This window comes from Oryza glaberrima, chromosome 3 (genome assembly GCF_000147395.1).
Source record: "Oryza glaberrima chromosome 3, OglaRS2, whole genome shotgun sequence".
Taxonomy (NCBI): domain Eukaryota; kingdom Viridiplantae; phylum Streptophyta; class Magnoliopsida; order Poales; family Poaceae; genus Oryza; species Oryza glaberrima.
Genome location: NC_068328.1, coordinates 21624388 through 21638997, shown reverse-complemented (window position 1 = coordinate 21638997; position 14610 = coordinate 21624388). Strand labels below are relative to the sequence as shown.

Below are 14610 nucleotides of genomic sequence, written 5' to 3'. Positions count from 1 at the left end.
AAACTAATATTACAAATAACTCGGGATAGTTTAGGGTTCGGTAAAGGAAACACATAAATAGCTGGATACATATCCATTTGAACAATGGATTTTAAAGAAATTATTGAACGTGCACAGTTCAATACTAATTAGAGTACACCCATCTAATCGTGGTACACTTGATTTGCAATATACTCACGGTAAGCCGTCATCGCTTCCTCGCTGTTGGGTGCGTTGTACCATGTGTGTAGGGGTGGTGCCTGTGGGTCATGAGGGTACCCATTGTACAGTGGGTGCTGTGTCATGAAGTGAGGATCATTACTATCAATCATAAAGTTGTAAAGTGCAAAGGCAGCAACTATAATCTTGGTCTGAGATTCTTCCTCTCCAAATAAAGGAATTCCCCGTAAGACTCGCCATTGACTCTTGATCACCCCAAAAGCTCTTTCAACTGTATTACGCAGCGCTGAGTGCATGTAGTTGAAAGTCTCTTCCCTCCCAACTGGAAGGGGAGCTTCCTCGCCATCATCATCATCAAAGTGGTATCGCACATGTGGATATGGAGACAGGAAACCGTACCTACTGGGATAACCAGTCAACAAGTAGGTATTTCCCTGCACAAAAAAAAAAATTCTCTTGTAAGCATTGCGAACAAGTGAATATTTGCACATAATTTATGATGCAAATGGTGAACTTTGAAAATAATACTAACCTCATGACAACCTTGGAAAGGCTAAGGGATAACATCTGACAGCCTCAGATAGCACTCTTTGGTCATGGACTGAGCCAGGCCATCCAACATCTACAAACATAACCCTTTCATCCCAACCAATAACAGTGAGCACATTCCTTGAAGTCATTGTGATGGTTCCTGTAAGCAATGGAACTTGTCCTACGCACCATAACAGGAATGTGCATACCATCGACTGCTCCAATTGCATCACGGAATGGTTCGAAGACGGGCTCTTACTGCAGTCGGTAATGCTGTGGGAAGCTGTTGGGATTAACTGGTTTGATGATGTCGGCTGCCATTTCATTAACAGCATTCAACACCCTGTGAAAATATCTATTCACAGTGGCATTGCAACGAACCATTCTATTGTTCACTGGCCTCATTGAATACCCCTTGCCATTGCATACAGTAACATCCCAATAGCTTCCATAGGGCAAACCTCATAAGTACCAGTGAGATGGTACCTGCTGACGAGTAGATTGTACAGAGCATGAATCTGGTCCGATCTCATGCGAAACATGTTGTGGCACTGCTCTGGGTTGGCCATTGTCTCCATAACCCATTCCATTCCGGATTGGCGAGGGACCCTTCTAGGAGCTCTTCTAGGCCCATTCCTTTGATCAGCAGCAGCCACCAACTCTACAATAGCTTCATCCTCTTCACTTGTGTATCCATCTTCAGAACTTGAGTTGTTCTCAGAATCGGTGCTCATCCTCCTAGTTCATCACATAAGTGCATGTTATGATCAGTGTTACATGGCCATACTACAATTTGAAATATAATAAAATTAGAGAGCAGGTAACAAATGAACTGAAGGAATAAAATTTTAAATCCAGTAATAATGCAGCAAATTTGGTTAGTAAAAAATCTGCACAACTTAAAATCAAACGTTAGTGCTTAACATAAAAAAATATATATCAGACATATCCTCATGCTCAAAAAATAAAATATAACACATCTTGAGATGATAATTACTTATTGCAATTGCTAAATCAACTCAAATGTCGAATAAAATGTGTGCCGCATTGTTCATACATAATACAAATAGACCTCCATACTACATTTATCACAAACAGTGTTTGATTTATGAATCAAACACTTTATTCAACGAACATGACGATGGAAATTAAAAAGCTGCTTGAGCACTTTGTAGCTTCAGCCTCCTGCATCAGAAGACCTCACAGCACTCAATAGCAGCTATCACTCAGCTGCAAACTAACAGCAGCAGCACACTCCTAACAGGAGCTCTCACACATGAGCACACACAGCACACAGCACACAGCAACAACAGTCCCAGCAGGCAGCAGCAGCCCTACCTCAGCACACTACTGCTCCATCAGCACCCCCAGCACCATCATCCCCAAGGTCACCCCCTCACCCCCCTGGCCCCCATCAAACCCTCCACCACCAGGAAACCAGCCTCCTGAGCATGATGGTGGTGGGAAAAACCCTCCCCCTGGACACTTCATGGCATAATGGGCTCGAATGTAATACTCACGCATCTCCGGTGTAATGGCATCAGCTAGGAAGAAATCACAGAAGTAGGGATCACTAAAAAGGTAAATCCCCATGTGGTAAACATCGGAGCTAAATAAGTGCCCATCACCCTTTAGCAGCTCAATGCAAGCTCTAGCACCCATCGCCTCTCGCTCGCGCTGCTTTTGAGCTTTGCTCAACTTAATCCTCAGGTCAGCGAGCCACTGCAAAGCTTCACCAGTTGAATCGCTGCGGGTCTTCTTGGAACCCATGGAATTACTGCCCGGTGTTGCCACCCTTTTGCCCCTACGCCTGGGAGGCATGGGTTGTGGCTCAGGTGATGGTGGCGTATCCGGCAAGTCCACAAGCTCCTACACATCGATGGCTGCGTTGGCTGGCACCTGAGGCTGTTCAGGCTGAGCTCCATGGACACTTGAACGGTTGCCGGTTGCCGACTGCTGTCCTCCCTCTGAAAACAGCATGGTGCTCTGGAATAAACCTGAGAGGGGCATGCATGAATGATCTTGCCCCTCTCCTCTGCTGCAAATGATAAAAATATAGATATCAGAGGCATTGTCCATTATGCACAATAGGATATGTTGTTAACTAAAATACTACTAACTAATTTGTATATGAAGTATACATAAAGTAAACTTTAGGTTACATGGTGCAAAAAATGGCAGGTGCAAGCATGCACAAAGTAAACGTACGAAACGACAAAAAATCATACTACACATCCACCAGTTGCCAAATATAAAAATTTTCAGCAGCACACCAATAGCTACAAGCATATAGTAAGGCAGCCATTTGCAAGTAGTGATGATTGCAAAAAGTAAAGCAAAATTGTGCAACAGTTAACAGCTACACAAGACTACAGGTAGTTACAGGGGCAGCCAGGGACAAATGAGTAAACTTTGTTTTATGTGTAAAAGGTGATAGCAAAAATAAAGCAATGACTGACTAGCACATGTCACACATAATAGACCATTTACTTGGATTCCTTTAATTCAGATATTGCATTTAGTATAAGTGCCCATAGTTTGGTGCATACTTGTGCAATCTGTAAATAAGTAGCAATTTTGGAATTTCATAGGTCTGAAGACAGATGAGTGTAATCTAGTTCGAAGTTTTATGCGAAATGTGTTAAAAAATGAACTCCATAAATAAGCATCCATATAGCAGCTTAAGTTTTTCAACACACATACTTGTAACAAAGCTGTCCTTATAGATTGGATGTGAAAGGTCCATTCATTTATTCAAATTATGTAGTTTTACATAAGCCAAACATAATCAAACCTATGAGATCAGAATGTACTATCGTTATAAGCATCATGTAGTCTACCTATGTTGATTAAGTAATCCATATGTACTTGTCGCACTATTTCTACAATCCTCAAGCAAGCAGCTAACCTAAGTTGTAATATTGTATCATTCCTTACATAATGAAAAGTGAGTGCATACATTTTACACTATGTTATAAAATCGGACACATACAAACATTTGGAATCTACAACATGTAAGGCCTATAGGAACAGCTAATTGCTAGGTTAACATGTAATCCCCTTCACAGCTACAATAATGCTTGTAATTTTTTTTTTGACTGGAAATACTGCCAGGACTTTGCCTCGCAGTGTAATTTTATAAAATGAAAAGGTTATTTACAAATTACAGAAAGAAAACAATTAAAAAAAGATCAAGGTTTCACACTGTCTGTAACCAATCAGAAACAATATGTTTTAGTGGATCCTTTATTCTGCACAAATGCAGAAGAACCTCAGCTTTGAATAAAGCCCTCCAAGAACTGAACGAGGGAAGCTCATTGCGAAAATTTTTCCCATTCCTTTGCTTCCAAATATGCCAAGCAGCAATGAAGAAAACTTCCAAGAAACCTCTCTGATTGAACTGAATGCGAGCCAAAACCACCATTTGAAAAAATTTTAGGTCAGGATTCCATGTAATTCCCAAATGCTGCCAGCAAAATTTACTGAAAGGGCAGAAGAAAAAAAGATGCTCTCTTGTGTCTCTGATATTATTCTGGCATAATTCACAAGTGAGGTCATCATTTTCCTTTGCACAATGTCGCCTATCCAGCATGTCTCTTGTGTTAAGTCTGTCTCTGAATAAAAGCCAAGCAAAAACCTTAATCTTCATTACACATTTTGTTTTCCAGATCCAGACAAAAGGCCTAGGCACATGCACATTTGAGTATGAGAGCTTATAAAACCTCTTAGCTGTGTATTTGTCAGAGTTCCAGATGAAAGACCATTCATCACCAATACCGTTCTGCAAAGAGAGAGAAGACCATTCCTCTTCTAAAATAGTGAATTCTCCATAAGCCTGTGTGCTCAGAGGCAGCAATAAACAATCTTCAAGAGAGGTATAACCCATTTGCTTAACAGAGAGAGTTTTATCTAAGGCAACCATATACAAAGATAGAAAAGCATTGCTTCTTATCTTATCATTCCAAATGTCATCCCAGAAAAGAACTGAGGATCCAATCCTGATACGGCAGCTTGAGATTCCCCTGAAAACATCAGTCAGAGCCACTATATCCCTCTACCAAAAAGATCCTTTATTCGAAACTAAATGTGGCACTTTGGAGTTATAATATGAATTCCATATCAGTTGAACCCATGGCAGATCATGTCCTTTGTAAAATTTGACTAGGTGTTTAAGCAGAAGCGGTATATTCTGAACCCTTAGATTAATAACTCCTAGACCACCTTTATCCTTTGGTCTGCATACTAGATCCCAAGAAGCTAGAGATCTTCTGGTTGAAGTTGGATTGTTTCCCCTCCAAAGGCAATTTTTCCTTGCAGTGTCAATAGCTTTTACCACTGTAACAGGCAGTTGTAAAGAACACATGTAGTATGTTGGGATTGAGGAAAGCACTGAGTTTATCAAAGTGAGTCTTCCACCTTGTGGCAGAAATTGTGAGCTTGCTGTCAATCTTCTTTCTACCATGTCTACCAAGGGTGCAAAGTCCACTACCCTTGGCCTAGTTGTTCCCATGGGCAAACCCAAATAAGTAAAAGGCATTGTGCCTATGGTGCACCCAAGCAGACCAGCAAAAAGCACTGCATTCTCATGAGATAAATTAAGTGGGTAAAGACAGGACTTATGGTAATTTACTTTGAGGCCAGTAGAGTGGGCAAAAGAATTCAACAATGCCTTGAAACAGAACACCTCTCTCTACGAAGCTTTGAGAAGAATTAAAGTGTCATCAGCATACTGTACTACTGGGAAACCCTTCTCATCAAGTTCATTAATTGGCTTGGTCAACAGGCCTAAGGAGCAAGCTTTGTTAACTATTCTCTGCAGCAATTCAGCACCAAGAACAAAAGGCAGTGGTGAAAGTGGATCTCCTTGTCTAACCCCCTTTTGCATTTAAAAGATTTTCCAGGTACCCCATTAAGTAGTACTGAAGAATGTGCCGAAGAAAAAATCATCTGTATCCACTGTAGCCATTTTTCAGGAAACCCCATACATTTCATAATGGATATCAAGGTGGAGTGCTCTATAGAATCAAATGCTTTCTCAAAGTCAAGCTTTAGCAATATAATATCTCTCTTTGACTGTTGGCATTGATGAATATATTCGAAAGACCATGCTAGACAGTCTTGAATCGTTCTGCCTTTGATAAATCCATATTGGTTTTCATGAACCAGTTTGGGCATTACACTCTATAATCTATCTGCCATTAATTTGGTTATGAACTTCAAATTGATGCCCATAAGAGAAATTGGCCTGTAATCATTGACTGTTTCTGGATAGGACTTTTTTGTCACTAAGGTTATGTAAGACATATTTAGCGGCTGCAGATCAGTATAGCAAGCATGAAAGTGAGCTGCTAACCTGTAAAAGTCCTGTGATATGATTTGCCAACATTTCTTTAGAAAGAACCCATTAAACCCATCAGGGCCAGGTGCTTTGTCTGATGGAATAATCTTAATAAGACTGTCCATCTCCTGAGTGTAGAACTGGTCCACCAAACAATCCAAGTTTTCCGGATTAGGGAAGAGATCCATCAGATCAAAGTCCATTGGAGGCAAGAGTGAAATCCCCATTCTGTTTTTGAAACTTTGAAAAAACAGACTTGCTTTGTGATTGTGTGCAGTGGCTACCTGCCCATGCTGACCTTGAACCTGAGAGATGGAGTTCAATCTATATCTTTCCATAGCAATGGCTTGGAAGAATTTAGTATTTTCCACCCCCAATAGCATCCATCTATTCGTGCATCTCTTTTTCCAATAAATCCTTTTGAACTCAAGAAGCTTTATGATCTGTATCTTAACAATTTCTCTAAAATTCCATTCAAGGATGGACAAGGGCCGATGCTCTTCTATCAGGTCTAGAAAATTGATTACAGCATTACAATTGACCAAAAGGGCAGATAGCTTAGACAAGTTTTTACTCCAGTGTAGCAAACTTTTCCTCAAACACTTTAGCTTGAAGCTAATGCAAACTTTTCCTCAGACCATATTCTGCTAACAAGCTCAAAGAATCCCTCCATTTCAACCCAATAATTCTCAAATCTAAAAATTGGAGATTTTGGAATCTTAGTATCAATTTGAACTACACATGGCACATGATCTGATATATTTCTGGTCAATGGGTGGACAGTAGTGTTTGGGAAAACCAAAGTCCAAGCTGGACCTGTAAATACCCAATCAAGCCGCTCCAGAAGAGGACTGTTCTGCATATTGCTCCATGTAAAACTTCTCCCTTTTAAAGGGATTTCTAGCAAACCAAGAGAGCTAATTACATCATTAAAAATGAATATATCAGTCATGTCGGCTCCCAGCTTATTTCTGTCCTCAACCGATCGGTAGAAATTAAAATCCCCTAGAAAAATCATGTTTTCCATTGACCCAAAGGAGATATTTTTCAGCCAACTGACAAACTCTGTATGTTCTGGCCACTACACGGGCCATATATGCAGGTTAGGGCCCAAGCTTCTAAAGATTGCCTTAAAACAAAGTTTACTGTAACAGAAAAACTATTTATTTCCTCTAGGGTTCCCAAAAACACTTTAGAGGCCCAAACCACTAATATACCACCTGAAGCACCTCTTAAGGGCGAGAAAGCAAACGCATCAAAGCGCTTAGGAGCAAAAGTCCTAATATCAGCCAAAGAGAAATTTTGTTTTTTGGTCTCTTGGACACAGAAAACCTGACAACCACTTTCCTCTATCTTTTGTTCAAAGACAACAATTTTGTACAGCATTCATGCCTCTTATGTTCCAGCACAGCACATTCCAGGATTTAGACACATTATTCATGTTGAAAACATTCAGGTGTGCATATAGATACAGAGCTAACTAAATTAGCGTACATAGAGCTATATAAAATAAGTTCCCAGCAAACACAAAAGGAACTAACACTGATGACAGTCCTACAGTACTGAAAAACAAAAGATCCTGCTCTGAGCATAGAAACATTATTCATTCCTAATCATCCATATTTGGCCGGGGAAGCTTCTTCCTTTTTTCTCCCCCTAAGCTTGACTCAGCCACCTCCTCAGGATTCAGACCACATAGATCGACCCCCATCTTTTGCAACAAAGATAATGAACAATCAGAAGGGGAAGAATCTGAGTTTATCTCATCTTCCACAACATTGAAATCAGATTCAGTAATTTTACTGCCAGGGATAAGAATTTTTTATATACCTGCCAACTCCTTCAGTTTTTAGCTGACTTTCCCCTTGGTTTGCCTATTCCCATTCGATGATCGAATTTGAGCTCTTGGTTGGAATTAAGAAGCCTAGAGCTCTGTCTTCTAGCAGGATTATACAGAATAGTCTTCCCATCCCTTTTTTTGACAGGAGCCATAGGAATCTGAAGCACTGCTAGGGTGACTTCTGGACTTGATGGCTGGGCTTGCAAAGGTACAACATCCAAAATCTCCTGATCAGAAAGCCCATCTTTAGAGGGGGAAGGCAATAAAGCCCAACTGGAATGTGCTCTTTTTATTGCAGGAGGAGCATGATCAAACATTGCCTTCCTTTTAGGGAGTACGAGGGTCATGAAAGGAGAGCTGTATGGCAGAGATGTGGGGCTAGGAATTTGAGCTGCCTGCATAATTTCCTTAGCTTTGCACAGATGATCAATTTTCTTCAGCAATCCTGCCATAGGATAAAAAGATGGGTGCTTTGGTCCTTCCCTGTCAGCTATATCCTTGAGCCTGGCCAGAAACAGCTGAACTTGTTGCTCCTGTTCAAACAGATTAAGCTCCTGCTCCTCTTGATTAGGCAAGATAATCAATTGTCCCGGGTTTTCTTCAACCTGGCCCATTGGGTGATCCTGACCCCAAGCATCTTCTATTTCCGCTTTCGCAGCCTGTTGCTGTTGTACAAGATCATCCCAAGCACCCCCTCCCCCTGATTACCAGGATGTCCTAGTTGCCAAATATTTCCATCATCGGGGTCCTCAGCATTATCATCATTTGGCCCAGGCTGTGGACCAGCAGGAGGTAAATCTTCTTCAGGTGGAATGTCAACAAAATCCCCATCCAGTACAAAAACAGAAATAGTCCATGATTCACCTCTACCACCATTCCCAAAGGATCCTGTAACACTATTTTCCGGGGGACCGAGTCAAGATCTCTATACTTTGCTCTCACAAACACTTTACCCAACATCTGGTCCCTATCAAGCCAAAAAGAAAGCTGTCCAAAAGAAGCTACCGCTAGATTTATATGGTGACGATCAACAAAATCTAGTGGAAATCCAAGAGAAGAAACCAGCCCTCCCGATTAAAGTGACAGGCACGCCAGTTTGGCCCTTGGTCATGTTTCACAAACTCAACAGTATGCATCCCATCATATGCAGCAGGGGGAGAGTTTACCAAGGCATCTCTATGCATGACCAAATGAAGCTGGAACATACCAACTGCCGAAGGGTGACGGTAAGCAGTACGAACCTCATACATGTGTACTTCAAAAATGTGATCCGAGATAAGCGCCCGGTGATGATCCCATTCATGCTCAGGGATGGCCGGCTCCACAATTGCGATGCAGACATCCTCATGACGTCGGGGCGGACGCTGTGGGATGGTGAGATCAACACGCGGCACACGCAAGTTACCACCTTGATGAACCACTTGGCCTTGACGAAGAAAACGTTGCGGGTTAGGGTTGAGATCAGCTATTGCGAGCGACGGGAAATTTTGGGGATTAGATTGAACATTGTTCCTGGGAGAGGAAGGGATACGGGGAGAAACCGTCGTCTTTTTGGCCGGAGAAGATTTAGCTCTCCAAACTAAGTTATTCCAAGAACTCTGTTTCGGAAACTTTCCCACAGGTTGATGGGCCTTAGCGGGCCTAGTGGTACAGAAACGGGCCATATGACCAGCCTCCAGGCAAGAATGGCACCGAATAGGCTCAGAGCAATCAGAAGCAATATGGCCCTTATCCAAACAATGTGTACAGAACGGTATGAAATTTGGATTCAAGTTACGCACAGAAATAGGATCTCCCTCCGTGATTTGCTCCACCGTCTTGGTCGCCAGAGTTTCACCGGCGATAGGAACCTTCAACCCTTCAAGTCTCGTAAAAACCGATCTTCTCTCCTGGAGAGGGGCCTTTAAACGTTGAAACACCGATTTAACCGAGATATCTCTTTGCTGAACAGCTTGGGCATAGGATTTGCCTTTCTGAACCTTAGAACTGCTGTGCACCAACCTCTTCTTATAAGAGACCAACGTCCACTCCTCGGCACAATCACGGCTCCAAGACTCAAATTCCCTCTGCCAATTAGGACCCCCATTTCTCCATACATAAAAACGAAGGGCAAAATCATCACAGGAAAAAGATCTAAGACGATAAATCCATAAACCAACTTGCTTAGAGCAAACATCAAAAGAGAAACTCCGGTGTAACAAATGCTGGACATTAAGATCCGCAGGAGAACCACCAATGGCGGCTCTTAAAGCCAAAGCCACAGAAGAATTTGTTAGCCGGAAATTGGCTCTCGGAAGATCAACAACTAACCGGAAGTGGGTAGGGCAGAACTTCGAAGAGAAATGCACCGGAGAACAAAAACGAAGACGAACTTCCTCCCGAATTGCATCACCGGGGGAGAAGTCCCAACCCCCCGGCGGTGCCGGCGTTACCATTACAGTGATCACCGGAAATCGCCCATCTCATATATTTTAATATTGCATAAGGTTAGGGATGAAACAAACTGTGTAAATCCTGAATATTATAATGCTTGTAATTTTGTAAGGATAATTGTACGTTTCAGAGGAACAAGATGTCAGAAAGTTTGTTGCCAACTATAGCTAATGCTATGTTTTCTTAAACAAGATGTGTGATGTCTGAAAATTTGTTGCCAACTAGAGCTAATCATAGGTTTTCTATCTAACTAGAAAATGAGTTGTAACTACAAAAAAAATTGAGGGAATCTGATAACTAACCGCTTCCATTGCTTCCCACCACTCTGGGCTAGCGTCGATGCTGCCAGTGTAGGGGTTCCTTCCTAGCCCAGTTGCCATTGATTCCAGCCTTGGTCACATGCTTCCCTACCTTCGTCAGCATCTTGGCCTGCAAGTTGGCATACCCCAGAGTTTTGGGGCAGGACGACGTGATGTTGCACGCTGCGATTTCCTCCAAGCAACTCTGGAGGAACGCCAACAGTTCATCCTCGCTCCAGTGACAGTGCCCTCCACCGGCCATCTACGCACACAAGTTGAGCCAACAGAAATACAGATGAAAAACCAAAATCTCTGCTGTAGTTACCTTTCTTAGCCTGTCGGACTCGAGCAGGTCCCAATCCAGCGAGCGCGCAACCTTCGCCGGCGTCAGGCGGCGGACGAACTGACAGATAGCTTCGGGTGACTTCGTAGCTACCCTTGACAGCACACGAGCGACGAGCTCCACATCTTCTTAGGCAGTGGCTCTGGAAGCAGCGTCGGAGAGGTAGGACTGGGTGGAATCCTCGCTAGATTCTAGATCGGCCGATGCCTCTACCAGCTTGCCGGAGCCGAGGGGCGACGCCGAACAGGGGGATGCGGATAGGGTAGGTTCTTGGCATGGCAATTTCCTCTTCACTCCTCTTGCAGCCATGATCCACTGAGGGCTCTAAAATAGGCTGCCTGGGATAGAATGGTGCTAAGAACAAATTTAGACGCGCGTGGAGGAATCTCCCTACTGTATTGCACGAGACCGATCGATCAAATCACCTTGGAAGGCTGCTCCTGCGCATCAAGAATCGATGCTCCTGCGCAGCAAGAATCGATGCCTGCTTGAAGCATCAATGCTAGAATCGCTGCCGGGCGACACAGCACACCGACGCCCCTTTCCACGGGATGCGGTCTCCAAGAGACTGCACACGAGAGGTCAATATCACCCGCCTCGTTGCGCGGCTGCACACCACTGATGACAACGAGCAGAGGACGTAGTGCTGCACGGCACGCCGATGCTCTCCTCCTCCGCCTCAACGACCGCCGGTCAGTGGCGTGAGCTCTTAGATGAAGTGGGGAAAGGGGAAAAACCTCTGGGCAATGGCATCCTCAAAACAGGGCTTCGCTGAAATACCATCCTACAATTGGGATTCGCCCAAATACCACTTTCAACTGAGCCCAACCCGCTGAAATGCCATCCCAAATCATTTTCATCAAAAATAAAAGATTTTACTCTATTTTTCACATGAGTTGACGAAATTACCCCTCAGTCAATTTCATCGCTAGAAATCAATCGGCTGGGAGAGCGAGACGCATAGGGTTAGGGTTTCGTCCGCCGCGTCAATCTGGGCGCCGCCGCGCGACCTCCCTAGCGCCGCCGCGCCGCCCTGCCCTTCCCTCCAGCAACCGCTCCGCTGTGTCCTCCCCTCGCGCCGATGCCTCCCCTCGCTACGACGCGGCGCACCTCCCCTCACGCCGACGAGGTCGCCGCCCTCCCCTGACGCCGCGGCTCTTCCCTGGCACCGACGAGGTCTCCCCTCGCGCCGCGTCTCGGCCGGCGCCCTCCCCTCACGCCACCCTGCGCTCGGCCGTACTGCGGCCCCTCTCCATGCCGGTCTGTCGCCGTCCCGGATCTACTTGCAGGAGTGATGCAGATGGATTGCAATTGGCATGAGCTCATCACCGGGTAATAGTTGGAAGTCAGGCCCTTAGTAGTTCTGATTGTGCACATTTGTGCTTTGCATGGAAGCTAGTCCTAGGGATTGCTTGTATACGAAGAGTACTTTTCATATCTAGAAACATGTAGCACTTTTCATATCTGCTTGTGTTGGATTTATAGCCTAGTATATAGTTTTAAGCACACTGAAATTCCAGTTTAAATACTTTCAGATTACTGTTCGTCCTAACCAGTGCATTAATTTTTTTTCATTCAGGCTCGATGGGGAGCCTGGGCTTAGTTTAGCTGTGGATGGGGGTGTGGATTTGGTTGGCGGGGTGATGTTGGCTGGGGGTGTGGAGTTTTTTGGTGGTGTGGAACCAGCTGGGGGTGTTGATTTGGTTGGAGGTGTGATACCGGCTGGGGGTGTGGATTTGGTTGGCGGGGTGATGTTGGCTGGGGGTGTGGAACCAACTGGGGGTGTTGATTCGGTTGGCGGTGTGATACCGGCTGGGGGTGTCGATTTGGTTGGTGGGGTGATGTTGGCTGGGGGCGTGGAACCAGCTGGGGGTTTTGATTCGGTTGGCGGTGTGATACCGGCTGGGGGTGTGGATTTGGTTGGCGGGGTGATGTTGGCGGGGGTTGTTGATTCAGTTGGCGGTGTGATACCGGCTGGGGGTGTGGATTTGGTTGGCAGGGTGATGTTGGCTAGGGGTGTGGAACCAGCTGGTGGTGTGGAATCAGCTGGGGGCGTTGATTCGGTTGGCGGTGTGATACCGGCTGGTGGTGTGGAGTCATCTGGTTGTGTGGAACTGACTGGGGGCTTGGATTTGGTTGGTAGTATGGAGCCAGCTGTAGCCTCATCTATTGATTGGGATAGTTTACAGATTCTAGAAAGAAATGATGTTGAAGGGAGGCTAGAAATTGTTGATGATGAGCATTTCTATTAGTTGTTGGGATTAAGGGCGGAGGATGAGAGAGCCAAGAAGGCGAGAGAGTTAGGTGCTGATGGTGGTAACCTAGATGGAATAGCCCCTAAAGTGGGTGATACTACCGGAGCAGCAATTCCTGTAGATGATGTAGTACCGGTGGAGATGGGGGTGGTGTATGACCCTGATAAACCCAACATGGATATTGGAACTTTATACCCTTCCATGAAGGAGTTTAGGTTGGCTATGAGACAATTTGCTATAAATAAGGAGTTTGAACTGGATGTGGTTGCAACTGACAAAGAGAGATATATAGGGGGTTGTAAAGGGGACGATTGCGTTTGGCATATTGTTGGGCGTGTGCAGCCTAATGGGAAGATAGTAAAGGCATGTTGTATGTTTGCGCTTAACAATGTTTTGTGTTTCTTATTCTATAATGGATAGAAATTGACACAATATCTCTATTTCTCTCTTTTTGCAGGTCACAGTGTTGACAGATTTGCATACATGTACATCTAGCAGTAGGAGGAGGACTACCACACCAACTAGCTCTTGGGTTGCTTCAAAGGCTATTCACATCCTCAAGAAGAATGCAGGTATGGGCCCTAAAGCCTTGCAGACCAGGTTACAAGAGGATCACAAATGCACAATTCATTATGACACGGTTTGTAAGGGTAGACAAAAAGCCTTGAATGAATTGTATGGCAGCTGGGAAGATAGTTTTAAATTGTTTTATAGATGGAAGGCTCAAGTCTTATTGAGTTCACCGGGTAGTGTTATTGAGATTGACACTAAGGAGGTTGATGGCAAAGTATATTTTCATCGGTTCTTTTGTGCATTGAGTCCTTGCATTGAAGGTTTCATAGAGGGATGTAGGCCATACATAAGTATAGACTCTACTGCACTTAATGGGAGTTGGAATGGGTATTTAGCTGCAGCCACGGCTATAGATGGTCACAATTGGATGTACCCACTGGCTATAGGATTCATAGATGCAGAAACAGAAGATAATTGGATGTGGTTTATGACACAGTTACATAAGGCTATAGGAGATATCCGTCCTCTTGCTATATGTACAGATGCGTGCAAAGGTTTGGAAACAGCAGTGCACCATGTGTTCCCTCATGCTGAACAAAGGGAATGCTTTGTGCATCTTATGAAGAATTTCATCAAAAGATTTGGTAGTGCTGTCAACTCAGAGATGTACCCTGCAGCAAGAGCATATAGGCGTAGTGTTTGGGAAGAACATGAGTTCAATTTTGACAGCATGCCCTGATGTGCTGCCCTGGCTTAAGAATTACCATGCATTGAAGTGGATGCAGAGTGGCTTCAACCCTGAGATCAAGTGCGATTACATCACCAATAACCTTGCAGAGAGTTTCAATAATTGGATCAAAGATTTCAAGGACTTGCGTGTGTGTGACCTTGTAGACAAG

The 14610-nt window shown here is 44.2% G+C and overlaps 1 pseudogene; it reads right to left on the bottom strand.

Moving 5' to 3' along the window:
- Nucleotides 1-143: 143 nt before the first annotated feature.
- Nucleotides 144-10862, bottom strand: LOC127766323 (uncharacterized; annotated as a pseudogene).
- Nucleotides 10863-14610: the final 3748 nt, after the last annotated feature.